This window comes from Amphiura filiformis, chromosome 8 (genome assembly GCF_039555335.1).
Source record: "Amphiura filiformis chromosome 8, Afil_fr2py, whole genome shotgun sequence".
NCBI lineage: Eukaryota > Metazoa > Echinodermata > Ophiuroidea > Amphilepidida > Amphiuridae > Amphiura > Amphiura filiformis.
Window position 1 is genome coordinate 66352710 of NC_092635.1, and position 15797 is coordinate 66368506.

Consider the following 15797-nt stretch of genomic DNA (forward strand, 5'->3'; position numbering starts at 1 on the left):
AGGTTGAAGACTTTTAGAAGGTATTTAGTCAACTAGTTAAAATCCAGTTTAGTTCAGTTCAGTTCAAATAAAACACGACAAGTAAACATAGTATCTATGAACAAAAACGACCAATTTGTCAAGAGATCACTGTATTACTTGTATACGGTACTTGCTGATTCCCATTCAAAAGTTCTTTATAATAATAAAAAGACAGAAGACAAGGGCTTTGCTTAGTTATGGGGCTCAGACGCATTTCGCAAATTTCAAATCGTCGGATTACAATTTTCAAATTGTTGGAATAATTTTACTTCAGAAACATGTTAGTCTATACAGATTGACATAATGATACAATATAAATTTATATTATGTGGAGGTGCTAGATATTAAAAGTGCACAGTAGCAACAGATTTGTTGAATAGAGCATTACTTCCCAAAACTACTTTATTTTCTAACAATATTGCAAGTGTCACTATACATGTAATACATTACACCGGGACATTACACAAAATCATATTACACAAAAACAAGCTTAACTAAACAAAGAACAGTTTCTTCGATTCGAGACTAAACAATGCTATCCATGGAGAGCCTTCGCAATCTACCAATCAATAACGGCTAATAGTCAGAGAAGTCTCATATTAAAATAGATACACATCCCTATAGAGGAGTAAACTTTCCATAAAAGAAATGTCTGGATTTCCAGGTGTGCTTCCTGACAACGACTGGAATTTCAGTTGCCAATGTTACTGGAAAAAGTTTGAAAATAAGATAAAATGAATAAAAAAAACCCACATAATTGTCCGAAATGAGCTGTCACATTGAGGATTTCTGATTTTGAACTATTTTTCTCCTGGATATTTTCGCCTTTGAGCACTTTAAACAAAAAGTCCGGAAATCTGAACTCCTCTATACGGGGTGTGCATCTTTTTTGTTTTTTGTTTTTTGGAATAACCCATTACAGATCGTGTTTTTAAAGTCACATGCACATAGAGAAAATTTTGTATTAGAGCATGAATTGACTTAATTTCCTGAGTTGTCGTTATGAAAAACAGCACCATATCAAGAATGAACCGCCAAATAGGTAATATGCTTCAGATCATTGCGACTCAATAAAAATATGCCTGTCACCTCGAGAAAATTTTAACAAGCTTTTTATTTCATGATTGTATTTTGTTTTTCTCTAATCAGGCACGATTTACAAATATTTGAAGATTTAAACTTCATTTTCAAATGCATTTTCATGAGAGTGACAAAGATTTTGCGTGGCTGTTGTGCACTATTTTGCTAGTAGCATTATCATTTTCTGTTGCTTATGTTTGTTTGTCTGTTATATTTTATGTTTCCAATTCTGATGTCTTTAATACATACATACATTTTGATGTAATATTCATAAGGAACCATGATATCATGAGATCAAAATGGAACTTTTCCATGGCCTCGTGAAATGGAACAGTCAAAACGATGATATATTTGATTGCATGAATATAGGGAGGCTATGATATCGAAAGCCCATGGGTTCTTGTCTTACTATGGGATAATATAGCGAAATATTATTTTGACCTAGTCTCAAGGCGCCTTTGCTTATGGTGGATATCATTAACAGTTCCCTTTCCCTACGGATCGGATGCCCCAGGCAGGGCAATAGCGTACATATCGTGTTTGTGAATAAACACTACCATAACGGATTGGGACGGTTAGAGGTTATCACCCTACTCATTTCTAAACTGACTGGGAGATACGTCTTCATGTATAATAGGTCTCTGTACCATGGACTAATGGCTCAACTCTCTGTACTATGGACTGATGGCTCAACTCTCTGTACTATGGACTGATGGCTCAACTCTCTGTACCATGGACTGATGGCTCAACTCTCTGTACTATGGACTGATGGCTCAACTCTCTGTACTATGGACTGATGGCTCAACTCTCTGTACTATGGACAGACGGCTCAACTCTCTGTACTATGGACTGATGGCTCAACTCTCTGTACCATGGACTGATGGCTCAACTCTCTGTACTATGGACTGATGGCTCAACTCTCTGTACTATGGACAGACGGCTCAACTCTCTGTACTATGGACTAATGGCTCAGCTCTCTGTACCATGGACTGATGGCTCAACTCTCTGTACCATGGACTGATGGCTCAACTCTCTGTACCATGGACTGATGGCTCAACTCTCTGTACTATGGACTGGTGGCTCAACTCTCTGTACCATGGACTGATGGCTCAACTCTCTGTACTATGGACTGATGGCTCAACTCTCTGTACTATGGACTGATGGCTCAACCCTCTGTACCATGGACTGATGGCTCAACTCTCTGTACCATGGACTGATGGCTCAACTCTCTGTACCATGGACTGATGGCTCAACTCTCTGTACTATGGACTGATGGCTCAACTCTCTGTACCATGGACTAATGACTCAACTCTCTGTACCATGGACTGATGGCTCAACCCTCTGTACTATGGACAGACGGCTCAACTCTCTGTACTATGGACAGACGGCTCAACTCTCTGTACTATGGACTGATGGCTCAACTCTCTGTACCATGGACTGATGGCTCAACTCTCTGTACTATGGACTGATGGCTCAACTCTCTGTACTATGGACAGACGGCTCAACTCTCTGTACTATGGACTGATGGCTCAACTCTCTGTACCATGGACTGATGGCTCAACTCTCTGTACTATGGACTGATGGCTCAACTCTCTGTACTATGGACAGACGGCTCAACTCTCTGTACTATGGACTGATGGCTCAACTCTCTGTACCATGGACTGATGGCTCAACTCTCTGTACTATGGACTGATGGCTCAACTCTCTGTACTATGGACAGACGGCTCAACTCTCTGTACATGGACATGGCTCAACTCTCTGTACTATGGACTGATGGCTCAACTCTCTGTACTATGGACAGACGGCTCAACTCTCTGTACTATGGACTGATGGCTCAACTCTCTGTACCATGGACTGATGGCTCAACTCTCTGTACTATGGACTGATGGCTCAACTCTCTGTACTATGGACAGACGGCTCAACTCTCTGTACTATGGACTAATGGCTCAGCTCTCTGTACCATGGACTGATGGCTCAACTCTCTGTACCATGGACTGATGGCTCAACTCTCTGTACCATGGACTGATGGCTCAACTCTCTGTACTATGGACTGATGGCTCAACTCTCTGTACCATGGACTGATGGCTCAACTCTCTGTACTATGGACTAATGGCTCAGCTCTCTGTACCATGGACTGATGGCTCAACTCTCTGTACCATGGACTGATGGCTCAACTCTCTGTACCATGGACTGATGGCTCAACTCTCTGTACCATGGACTGATGGCTCAACTCTCTGTACCATGGACTGATGGCTCAACTCTCTGTACTATGGACTGATGGCTCAACTCTCTGTACTATGGACAGACGGCTCAACTCTCTGTACTATGGACTAATGGCTCAGCTCTCTGTACCATGGACTGATGGCTCAACTCTCTGTACCATGGACTGATGGCTCAACTCTCTGTACCATGGACTGATGGCTCAACTCTCTGTACTATGGACTGATGGCTCAACTCTCTGTACCATGGACTGATGGCTCAACTCTCTGTACTATGGACTGATGGCTCAACTCTCTGTACTATGGACTGATGGCTCAACCCTCTGTACCATGGACTGATGGCTCAACTCTCTGTACCATGGACTGATGGCTCAACTCTCTGTACCATGGACTGATGGCTCAACTCTCTGTACTATGGACTAATGGCTCAACTCTCTGTACTATGGACTAATGACTCAACTCTCTGTACCATGGACTGATGGCTCAACTCTCTGTACTATGGACTGATGGCTCAACTCTCTGTACCATGGACTGATGGCTCAACTCTCTGTACTATGGACTGATGGCTCAACTCTCTGTACTATGGACTGATGGCTCAACTCTCTGTACCATGGACTGATGGCTCAACTCTCTGTACTATGGACTGATGGCTCAACTCTCTGTACCATGGACTGATGGCTCAACTCTCTGTACTATGGACTGATGGCTCAACTCTCTGTACTATGGACTGATGGCTCAACTCTCTGTACCATGGACTGATGGCTCAACTCTCTGTACCATGGACTGATGGCTCAACTCTCTGTACCATGGACTGATGGCTCAACTCTCTGTACCATGGACTGATTGCTCAACTCTCTGTACCATGGACAGACGGCTCATATTTAAACATTACATTTTCTATACTCTAGAATTTTACAAAAGAGCAATTTTAATAATCTATGTCACATGGAGTGGCTAAAGTGAATAAAAACAGCGAAATGTCATTAGTATTTCCTGCAAAAATCATGATAGTTCAGCAAACAGAGAATGTAATATCTATAATATAATAAAGATAATTATAACACACGACTTGGTGGAGTTGTTAAAATACTTCGCCCACCAAGATTACCCTTATCCCCACCCACTTCATTATGTTTCCATCTTCAATCCATCGAAGTTATTCAAATTAATACGGTGTATTAACTTTAATGATAGTAGCTTATTCCGGATTTCTGGTTGCATATGTTAGTGTTAAACACAATAGAGTATGTTTAAGTATCAAGAGTCAAAATATTTCTCCACTGAAGAATTTACCCTTTCAATGCAAAACAAAAGCATCTTATTTTCCGTTTAATCTTGTTTGATTGAATATATTTGATTGTTTTTATAACAAATACTAATACTTATATACTTTTATCGTGTTATTTTAATCAGCTTATTAGCGAATATGCTCCTATTTTGTATAAATACATATTGATTGTATCCATAGTAGATGGAGCAATTATTGACAGATATAATACGCCCTTGGGGTTTATTAATACAAAATTATTTCGGGTATAAACCAACTGCTGCAATCACTGTAATCCAGGTCTTTAAGATTTTGTATTTTGATTTCCTACTCGTTCATCTTTACAAACTGTTTGCAATGAATTATAGCATTTTATTTGCGAAGATACAAACACTTGGCTATTTCATATTTATCTAGGCCCAAAATGTATGCACATAATGACTTCAAAAATAAACAAACTGCTATACCGCTTCGATTGCAAATTCCTGGCGTAACAGCGCGAACTGTCAAAAAGTACTTTTTACTGTTAGAGATTTTACCTGTCAGTAGAAGCAGATGTACGAGGATGAGCTCGAAAGCAAAACAAACATGAAACATAAAAATACTTGCCTATACAGCTTGACTTACTAATACAATAAACGTAAAAAGATTAACATGCATTTCCAGTGGCAAGGCTAGATATAGAAAGCGCAAACTTGTCGTATTAGAGAATTCCTTTTAAAAAGATATTGAAAATTGTTTGAGCGAAAACAACATTCTTATACTCACACTACAATGATTTTGTATTGTAAAACGTTAAAAGCAAAAGATCGGAAGTGTCACTATACGTTAGTACGAGACAAGTAGAATTTATTACGTTAAAGGTTGAAAACTTATATTTAGATACTAAAGATATTTAATCAACTAGATAAAATTCGAATTTAACAAGGCAAATAAATACAATATCTATGAACAATTTGTCACGAGATCACTGTACTGCTTGTATATGGTACTTGCTAACTCTCACTGCCATCCAAAAGTTCTTTATAAGGATAAGACACTCAAGGAAAAAGACAAAAGGCTTTGATCATTTCTGTGGCTCAGATGCATTTCGCAACTTCCTAATTGTCTGATTAAATTTACAAAATTTTCAAATTGTCGGATTAATTTTACTTCAGAAACATAATACAAATTGACTTAATAATACAATATATATTTATACGATGTAAAGGTGCTATGTATTGAAAGTGCAGAGTAGCAGCACATTTGTTGAATAGAGCATTACATCACAAAACTACTTTATTTACTAACAATATTGCAAGTGCCACTAAACATTTAAGTTAAAAGACGTTTTTGATCACTGGTTCACTATGAAACAGACGAAACACATGTAAACAAAGAGGCTTTCAAAAGAAAGGGTTCAAATAAGGTTAATTTGTCTAGAGACTCACTTAAGTTGTTTTGTAAAAATATAACATCAATGATATCGATGATAAAACAATGCTATTCAGACGGGACTAAAAGACGATTTTTTCCATCGCTTACATAACGTAAATTCATATTACATAAAAACAAACTTAACCAAACAAAGAATCTGCGATTCGAGCCTAAACAATACTATGCATTGACAGCCTTCACAATCTAGCCATCAATAACGGTTAAATGGCAAGAAAGCCTCATATTTAAAGCAACAGCATTAAATGTTGTTAAAGTTACATAGAGATGTTGCATATATGCCAATTTAGTACATGTATTTATCGTAGAATGCAATGGTAGTATAAAGACGTAGATATACAGTACATCGGAAGCGCATAATAGCATATGTTTGAAATTATTTGTACAGAAAATTGGAAATGAATAATAATTTTCGTTGTAGACTCGGAAACAGATGACCTTTATTAAATCACCATTTACATCATTAATTTTATTTTGTATCAGATCGAACAGTACCAATCTAAAATAAATACTACTTTGTAATGAGTTTGATAAATATTACGCATATCGCTGATAAATAAGGTAAAGTGTAATAAAATGTGATTTTAATGATGTATGGATTACATCTCCTTTCAAAATTTGCTTCTCCACTCAAAATATTATTGTTGGTCGATGTTTAACAGTAAATCACACATATTAAACCACGACCTTTAGATGTATAGTTTGCCAATAGCACTGGTTCCATAAAAGGCATGATTGTGCTGGAAGTATCAATAATATTATATTCCAATCAACAGTAAAACGAAATGATATTTGTTCAAAATTGCCTGATCTCCTATATTGGATGATATCAGGTATCTAATGGTGTGAATATAATATACACTGTGTAGAAGTTCTGGAAATTCATAAGAATGATATCACCCATTAGTAGCTGAAATTGTACGCATACTTACATTAAGAGTCTCTCATTGAGGATAAGCTTCACTGACTGTTCGTATTCCAACTCGCTATTAGATCTCCATTTAATGTTCCCTTTGTAGTGTAACAAAATGCTTCAAAGTAGGAAAACCGAGTATGTCAAAATGCGAAAACAATGTGATATAATTAATAGCCGAATGTAGCAAATATGTACCAATTTCCAAGCTGTCCCAGATCTGAACGGTGGTTAGGTGTGCATATATCATATAATGCGATGTTCACACTTTGAATGCAGTAATCATACTGGCAAATTGTCGTGCTCGGAAGTTTTATATTACGCTGTCGTACACAGTGACTGATGTGCCATTTTGTGCGCATGTCATCCTCAGCTACCATCAGTTTATTATCTACAGCCAGTGCAACACTCGGTACAAAGATATGATTGTTGCTCTTCTTTGTTTAAAGGGTTTAAGGGGGTACTACACCCCTGGCCAATTTTGTGCCTATTTTTGCCATTTTCTCAAAAATTATAGCGCATTGGTGACAAGTAAAATATGTATATTATAGGGGCAAGGACTACAACTACTGCACTGAAAATTCAGCAACTCGAGGCGAGTAGCTATTGATTTATTGATCAAATATTGGTTTTCCCTCATTTTTGACTGTAACTCCACAAATGTTGTCTGTGCTGAAATAAAATTTCCAGTGCAGTAGTTGTATAGTCCTTGCCCATATAATATATATATATCTTACTTGTCACCAATGCGCTATAATTTGTGAGATAAATGCGCAAATATGCACAATATTGGGAAGGGTTGTAGTACCCCTTAAATGATTGAACAAATCAAATACAACATCGTCAGAGGCATATGTATTTGAATTATTGCAATGGTTTCAAAAGATTTGGATCATAAAGATTCCAGTGTTTGTAGAATGAAACATACATTAATCTTGAATGTGCTTCTTTACTTTACAGAAAAGGATCTGTCGATAATTATTAATTGAAATTCCCCTGGACAAGGAACTTACTGCTAATTGTCTCGTTATAATCCGTACGTAACTCGGGGAGCTGATCCTGGTTGCGATGGTTATGTGTGGAATGTCTAGGGTGTGCGCTCTTGTAGCAGCAAGTGGTTTATGGAATGATGTGGGGCCGTAGTGGTCAGCGAAAACCTGTAAAGTGTGTTGATGCTTGTGGATCAACGTCTAGGCGTTGTGTCTGTGCGTAGCGCACTATAAATCACTGCGCTTTCGGTTTTTTTCTTTTTTTATGTCACAGCCCATTTGTGTGTAATACAACTGATACAATTTCAACAGCAATGTTGGCTTTGCTGTCTCAGATTTGCCTCACAAAAATAACACTCGTAGGCCTACCCAACGAGCATAAAAGCACCCCAACACTCTCTCACGAATACCTCCATTTATTTCGACTTCTTCACATTCCTTAAACTCTATGTTGCCGAAATTTTCAGGCTGTGACAAGCGATTCCATGTAAGTTTATTTTTTCAGTGTGTAACTTTGGTTCATTTTGATTCACAGATTTTCAAGATATGACCATGTGAAAATGTGAAAATGTGAAAAAAAAGTTTGACCCCAGTTTAGCTATCCATGTACACTGTTGCCTATACAAGGAGAAAAAATTCTAATTGAGAGCATGCGAACACTTCGCAGAGCCGTTGTAAAGAACACCGGGGGTAACACAAAATATTGATGGAAGCAACAGAACTGAAACAAAACGAGCTACAGAAAACTGAAACATAAGAACTCGAAAAGTTCGCGAGACAATTTCACAAGTTATTTTTGACCCTTGGCTTGGTTTTACTTTGTGTGTATGATATATTAGATGAGCATTAAAGGGGCATTTCGTGATCCACAGCCTCATCCCCCAACTTTTCCCAAAAAAAGTTGAGATTTTTACACCACTGGATACCTCTGGCAACATAATCATAATGTTTATGTACCAAATATTTCTTGCAGATTAATTCGTTTAGCAAAAATATCGCCAAATTTGAATTTCGTTCTGGTGCACCAGAACGAAATTACAACACATTGTCTATGGAGCAGTGTAATACACATAATCATCCATAACTCGCAAACGCAAAATCGGAATCAACTGAAATATTGGAAATAAGCTTTTTTCGTGGATATCTACTGAAAAATGTCATAGAAAGAAGATGCTAGGATCACGAAATCCTCCTTTAAATGACCATTGTACTGATGATAAAGCTACTTTAAAGATTCATACTACGTCTATCGCTTAAAACAGTTTTCTTTATCATGTTTAAATCTGTCTGCATTTCGGATGAGGAAGCGTACTATGACTTAAAGAGAGATGGATGCCAGAAAGGTTATCGTTGAGAATTATATTGACAGCAAGAGATATGTACTGGGAAATCTACTTCAAAATAACATGCCCCTCGGTCTTTAGTCTTCTCTAGTTGAGAAAATAAAAGCGGTCAATTGGTAAAGACAAAGGTTCATTCAAAGCTTTTGTGTCCGTTTAGCAATGGAACATGTCGCTGTCACGGATATGTCAAGAATATACACACAATATACCTGCAGGTGGTCTTATATTTTTAAAATGAAAACATCATGTATGTCTCTATACGCTGAGAGTTTATACTAGGGGAAAGGTCAAAGGCTAGTATGGTTAGGTCACTCAGGCACTCTCTTTAATACTATTCACCTTTTATAATACCCGATAGGTAAAAAAAAGACCTAAAAGACCTTTAAGGAAAAAATGTTTCTTCAAAACGGAAAACGAAAGGTCAAAAAAGGCTCCACTTTCGTGATTTTTTGTAAATATGTTGGAATGGACTTTTGAATGTTACTATTCTTAAAACAGATGCTGTTTTGCCATATTTTAGATGCAAACACTTCTACAGCGGTAGCTGAAGCGCAATAGCATCAAAAGTATGAATTTCCATTTTCGGATATCTTGCACAAATAGCGATGGAAATGCATGTCTTTCCCAAAACATCCACGGATCAAGTGTTTAGATTGTGCCCTAGCGTGAAGATAAGGGAAGATTTATTCTATCGTCAAATATATAACATATCCATAAACCGTTTGAATACTAAATGGAGCATTTCATCCATGTTCCATATACGTAGTTTGAATATTTGTAAGAATATGCATGCAATTGAAATTGTTATCATTTCAAGGAATAGGAATGTACCGTCATGGACATTTTTTGCAACACACGAAAAAATGTATGTTGAAAACAAAGGATTCGTAAGGTTCCGCAGCCTTAAAAGTCTTTAGGATTTTGGTGTAATTTTGTCTAATATTAAGGTGGTACTACACCCCTGATAAATTTTGTGACTTAATTTTTGCAAACTAACTACACACTGGTAACAAAAGTTATGTATATTATAGGGGCAAGAATCAATGATTCCAGACAAGTGGTTCATTATATATGTGAAGAAATGAGGTATATTCCAGCGGTACATATTTTCTTATCATAAATAACGTACCGCTTGTCTTGAGTCACTGAAATTCCAGTGTAATAACTAGATTCATTGCCCCTATATTAAATATACATAACTTTTGTTACCGAAATCCTAAAATACTTAAAAAGCCTTACGAATCCTTTGTTATTATTTTTTTGAGACAAATGCAAATATAGTACCACCTTAAGCAATTATGTACTATGAAGAGCTTGTTGCCAAAAAGCATTAAGTCAATTTTTAGATAGTTCTGAGAATAGTTCTAAAATATACAAAATACATTTTAATGCGTAATTAAAATTAAAATGCATTTTAATGCATAATTAAAATTATGTTTGTTAATTGAGTGGCCCAGTATAAAAACGGCCCATGGCACATTTTTCATCATTGGGAGAAATCGGCACTGTAAATGTACGAATGTTCAATAAAATACATAAGAAATTTGATGCTTAAAAGATTAAATTGCCAACATTCCCGAGTTACATTCATGATGTGTTATGTTTGTATGGATGACCTTTGGTGACCTTTGACATTTTTCAACAGCGCCCTCTATTTTTCAAAAATGTGCCATGGGCCGTTTTTATACTGGGCCACTCAATTGTGCCTTAACTTGCATAACATGGCGTTGTAAAAAGTCTGACCATGTAATATACATGTAACACTAGTTGCAACTCCCTACAAACTTTCAAACAGCATCCAACCAAATGTTAATTAATGTTGTGCTTTTGATTAAAATGACTAAATAATCGTATTTTCAAACTTTAATAAATGCATACATGGGAACAATTTAATACTGCACGTACAGTTAACAATTCTTCTAACAAATCCAAAATTTGATGAAACTGTAATTGATTGAGGTATATAACATCAAATATTGGTTTTGGATTTGCTTTGAAAAAATTTAGAACTGTATATTTCATTGACAATCCTTATGAACTTATTTGTGAATATTGCATGGTTTAAAATTTCGAGTTTTTTTAGACGAATTGTACTGTGTAAACTTGAAATGCTATTGAAATCGGAAATGAATTAAAGAAAATGAAATTATAGGGAATTTATAAACAAATGTGCATACTGTAGAGAAATTATTACAATTCCATGGGATTGTTTTCCTTATTAAAAAAAACAACTTTAAATGGTGTCTCCGGCAATCATAACATTATGCCTTATATGTTGGAAAAATAAGTATCAATCACATGGTTTTATTTAAAACACACTCAGTCGGCTCTCAACACGCGATATTCAAAATTCCCGCGCCGATATGGTCTAAGTGCAATGACGTATTGGTTATTTGTGCTCAATTGTAGTCAGCATTCATTGTATTACTGGGACGTCATTGGACTCGACAATTTCGGTGCCCGGAAATTTTGAATATCACGTGTTGAGAGACAAATGTTTTTACTCGTTTTTATGGTCACTATGAGTTTGTTTTAAATAAAGCTACGTGATTCATGCTTGATAATTATTGTTCTTACACATAAGGCATAATGTTGTGATTGCCGGAGACTCCCTTTAAAATGTTATGCTACAAATTCAAAGCTATTTAAAGTTTGAATTAGCACTACCTAAAGAATGCGTAGCAAGGTAAGGCGATATCTAATTTCGAAACAAAACTATCCGTTAGAACGAAGTAAAAATGAAACATACCTCGTAGCTTCGCTGTTACAGTGTTTCATAGCTAAAGGAATATATCAAATATGTTGGAGCTCGGATGACTTTTGCAATGTCGAAGCCATCATTTTATATGCATGTCACCTCCAAAGTACTAGTTTTGGATATGCACACCTGTTAAAAAGGATTCATTTCAATGTAAAAAGATCTTGAATTTATTATATTTCAGCAAAAAGGTACTTAAACTTGAAACAAAGTTATGTGAAGTAAAAGTATCCGACACCCGGAGGCATACTATGAGCGATTGTTGCTTCCAAATAAAGGAAATAATGCATGTTACCAAGAAAGGGTTTTAAGACTTATTTCTGAAGCCCCTTGACATATCTAGTATGTATAAATATTAAGGTGTTAAAATTTATGGTGTCAAAACACACGATTGACGTGTAAATCCCAGTAAAAATGGATGAATACTCATCTTTCCACCAACAATCCGTCTTTGTTAAGTAAATCTTTCCCAATACTATCGCGTTTATGTAAAAAACTCATCTTTGAACATACCAAAGGGTCTTACTTTAGCTATGACAAATCGATCAAACATGAAGGGTTTGGTGCCATGGATAAAGTCATGTTTGAATATGGCAAACGGGGCTTTTAAGACAATGTGAATGGCATTTGGTTTGCCTGATTATACGATGTACTAAACGAAGGTTTGTGTGGTATTTAACTATGTATCATTAATATCTCCAAATAAATATCTCAGTTCGAGTCAAAGTGCCGTGGTATTTTCATGTCATATAATAACCGATATTGTCAACAAGTCATTAAGTACTGGTACCTTTCCTGACCCATTGAAACATGCAATTATTTCTCCGATAATTAAGAAACAGTCTCTCAAAGCTGATGAATTAAAGAACTATAGACCTGTCTCTAACATCCCATATATCTCAAAGTTGTTGAAAAGTGTGTCATTAATAACATCAACAGGTACATTAAAAATAATGGTCTTGGTGAGGTTTTACAGTCGGCCTATAAACCAATTCACAGTACGGAGACAGCTTTGTACAAAGTGAAAGATGACATCATGAAATGTATGTGTCAACATCAGCGCGTCTTTCTGGTTCTGCTGGATCTCAGCAGTGCCTTTGATACGGTTAACCATAAAGTGCTGCTTAAGAGACTGGCTGACGAAATTGGGGTTCGAGGTAGAGTACTAAGATGGGTCCAGTCATATTTGTCCTGTAGAACAACTAGGGTGTGCGTTAATGGTGTGCTATCTGACCCTCATGACATTGAGTTTGGTTTACCTCAGGAGTCCATTGTAGGACCTTCAATGTTCATAATTTATACACTTCCTATAGGTAGTATTGTAAGACAGTTTGGTGTATTGTATCATATGTATGCCGATGACATACAACTTAACCCAAAAGATCATGGTTCCACAGCTTCTTCGCTTCATCGGCTCTCTGAATGCATCAAATCCATAATGAACTGGATGAATAATAACATGCTTAAGCTAAACGATGACAAGACAGAGTTTATGGTAATAACATCACCACACCTCAAATACCACATATTTCCTATATCTTTGCTTGTTGAGGACGTTACAATATCTCCTAGTGACAGTGTTCGTAATCTTGGTGTCATCTTTGGCTCACAAATGTCCATGTCTTCACATGTAAAATCTCTCTGCACAAACTTAAACTTCCAACTCCGCAATATTTTGCGTATACGTAGGTTCCTGGACTATGACACCTGTCATCTCGTCACGCGTGCCATTATTCTCTCCAGACTGCATTATTGTAATGGACTCCTTCTTGGATCAACCAAAACAGATATCCAGAAATTACAGAGGATCCAGAACTGGGCCGCGAAAGTTATTTGCCAAGCGTTGAAACGAGATCATGCTACGCCTTATTTACACCAACTTCATTGGCTCCCCGTTGAGGATAGAATTACCTTCAATATCTTGGTGCTAGTGTTTAAATGCCTCAATGGGATGACACAGGACGACTTATCGCAATGTCTTTCTCTTCACATTCCAACCCGTCAAGGTCTCCGTTCAGACACAACTCGCCTCTCTGAGCATAACTCAACAAAGACATTAATATCTTTTTGAAAAAAAAAGACATTCTCATACACAGCTCCTCACATCTGGAACAGTCTACCTGTCATCATCAGAGAGTCTACCACATTACCTGCTTTTAAGAAATCATTGAAAACACATTTGTTTCCTGCTTAAGTGACTTTGTCTTATATACATGCCTGTATTTCCTCATATTTGTAGTTTTAGTATAGTTCTTCTTGTTCAGTGCTGCGTTCTTTATGTAGCAGCGCTATATAAGAATTTTGTATGTAAACGGTTCCAAAAAAGTTAGCCCCCCCCCCCTAAGACATTTTAGTATAACCCAAAAACGGCTTGATAAATTTTCTTGTTTTAAAGTTTGGAACATAGGCTGATTAGTTATACATCAAGTGAGCGGGTTTTTGTTGCTACTTTTTTTATCATCTTCATTGCAAAATGCAGCCATTTATGAAATTTTCGGCCAAAAAAAAGTTGCACTTTTCTACATAGGCTTTTTATGCTTCAATTTGTGTTTGACAATTTTTCCCTTTAAGTGAGTAATTTAATCAAAAAGAAGCATAATTTACTTTAATTAAATTGAAGCTTTTCCTGATTTAGGTGTCACACATTCAAAAACAATTTTTATGGTTCAGTGAATAAAATAAAATGAATGCTGCAGCTTATTAATGTCTTTCAATAATGAATAGGCCTTCCTTCATGTGAGATGACTTCTAGCATTGTTCTTCTCTGCTGTTGGTCAAGCTGGTTCCCCGCATGCTGCAGAATTTGCTGCAAAGTCCTCTAAGGTGGTGTTGTCCCTCTCTTGTCCGCTTATAACAAGTTGAGTCTTGATAATGGCCACCCATATGAATGTTTTTTGAACCATTCAAGGAATAACCACTTGAAACAAGCGTATAGGGATCCAGCATAAACATCTAACCAGGAATCTGTTGGTCCATTGGTTAAATTAATCAATGAACACAAGATTTATCATTGAAGTCACAGTTGGTCCTTCCTAATAAATTTAATTAGAATGAAAAACTTATTAAATTTACGCATTTTAATGCATACAAAAAGCCAATTTAGAAAAGTGCAACTTTTGTTGCTGAATAAAATGTCAAAAATAGCTATATGATTACTCACTGGACCATAAAACATGTTTGAAATGTGTACAAATTAATTCATGAATATCTTAACTTAAGTTATTAAAAAAAATGAATATAGAAACATTCCTTTGTGATTAATTTTCTTCAAGTGATAGTGGTCTGAAACCAAAAGTCATGCATAAAAAGCCTATGTAGAAAGGTTTTGGCCGAATTGTTTTATAAATGGCTGTGTTTTTCAGGGAAGATGATAAAAAATAACAATAAAGCCCCGTTGACATGATGCATAACTAATCAGCCTATGTTCCAAACTTTAAAACAAGAGAATTGATCAAGCCGTTTTTGAACTATACCGAAAATTCTTAGGGGGGGGGACTTATTGTTTTGGAACCGTTTATGTATGTAAATGATCTTGGCATTAATTTCATGATTATGTCATTGTGCACGTAGTTCTAGTTTAAGGTTCTAATACTTGTCATTTGAAGCGAAACAGGAAGGAGATGTTGCAATGCAAAGTCTGGTTGGGTTATGTAATATTTTCCCAACTTCTCAATAATTAAACCAATCAATCAATCAATCGATAATAATAAAAATAATGCATTAACTTTACCTATTCGTTTCTTTTGATTTTGTATTTAGCGTACAGTTTTTTG

At 36.4% G+C, this 15797-nt stretch overlaps 1 protein-coding gene across 3 annotated transcripts in view; it reads right to left on the minus strand.

The window, feature by feature from the left end:
• LOC140159373 (QRFP-like peptide receptor) overlaps window positions 1-7196 on the minus strand; it is a 214301-nt gene extending 207105 nt beyond the window's left edge. For all 3 annotated transcript variants that reach the window (XM_072182823.1, XM_072182824.1, XM_072182825.1), the window contains exon 1: window positions 6954-7196. The gene's annotated coding sequence lies outside the window, so the exon portion shown is untranslated. The remainder of the gene's footprint in view (window positions 1-6953) is intronic.
• Window positions 7197-15797: the final 8601 nt, after the last annotated feature.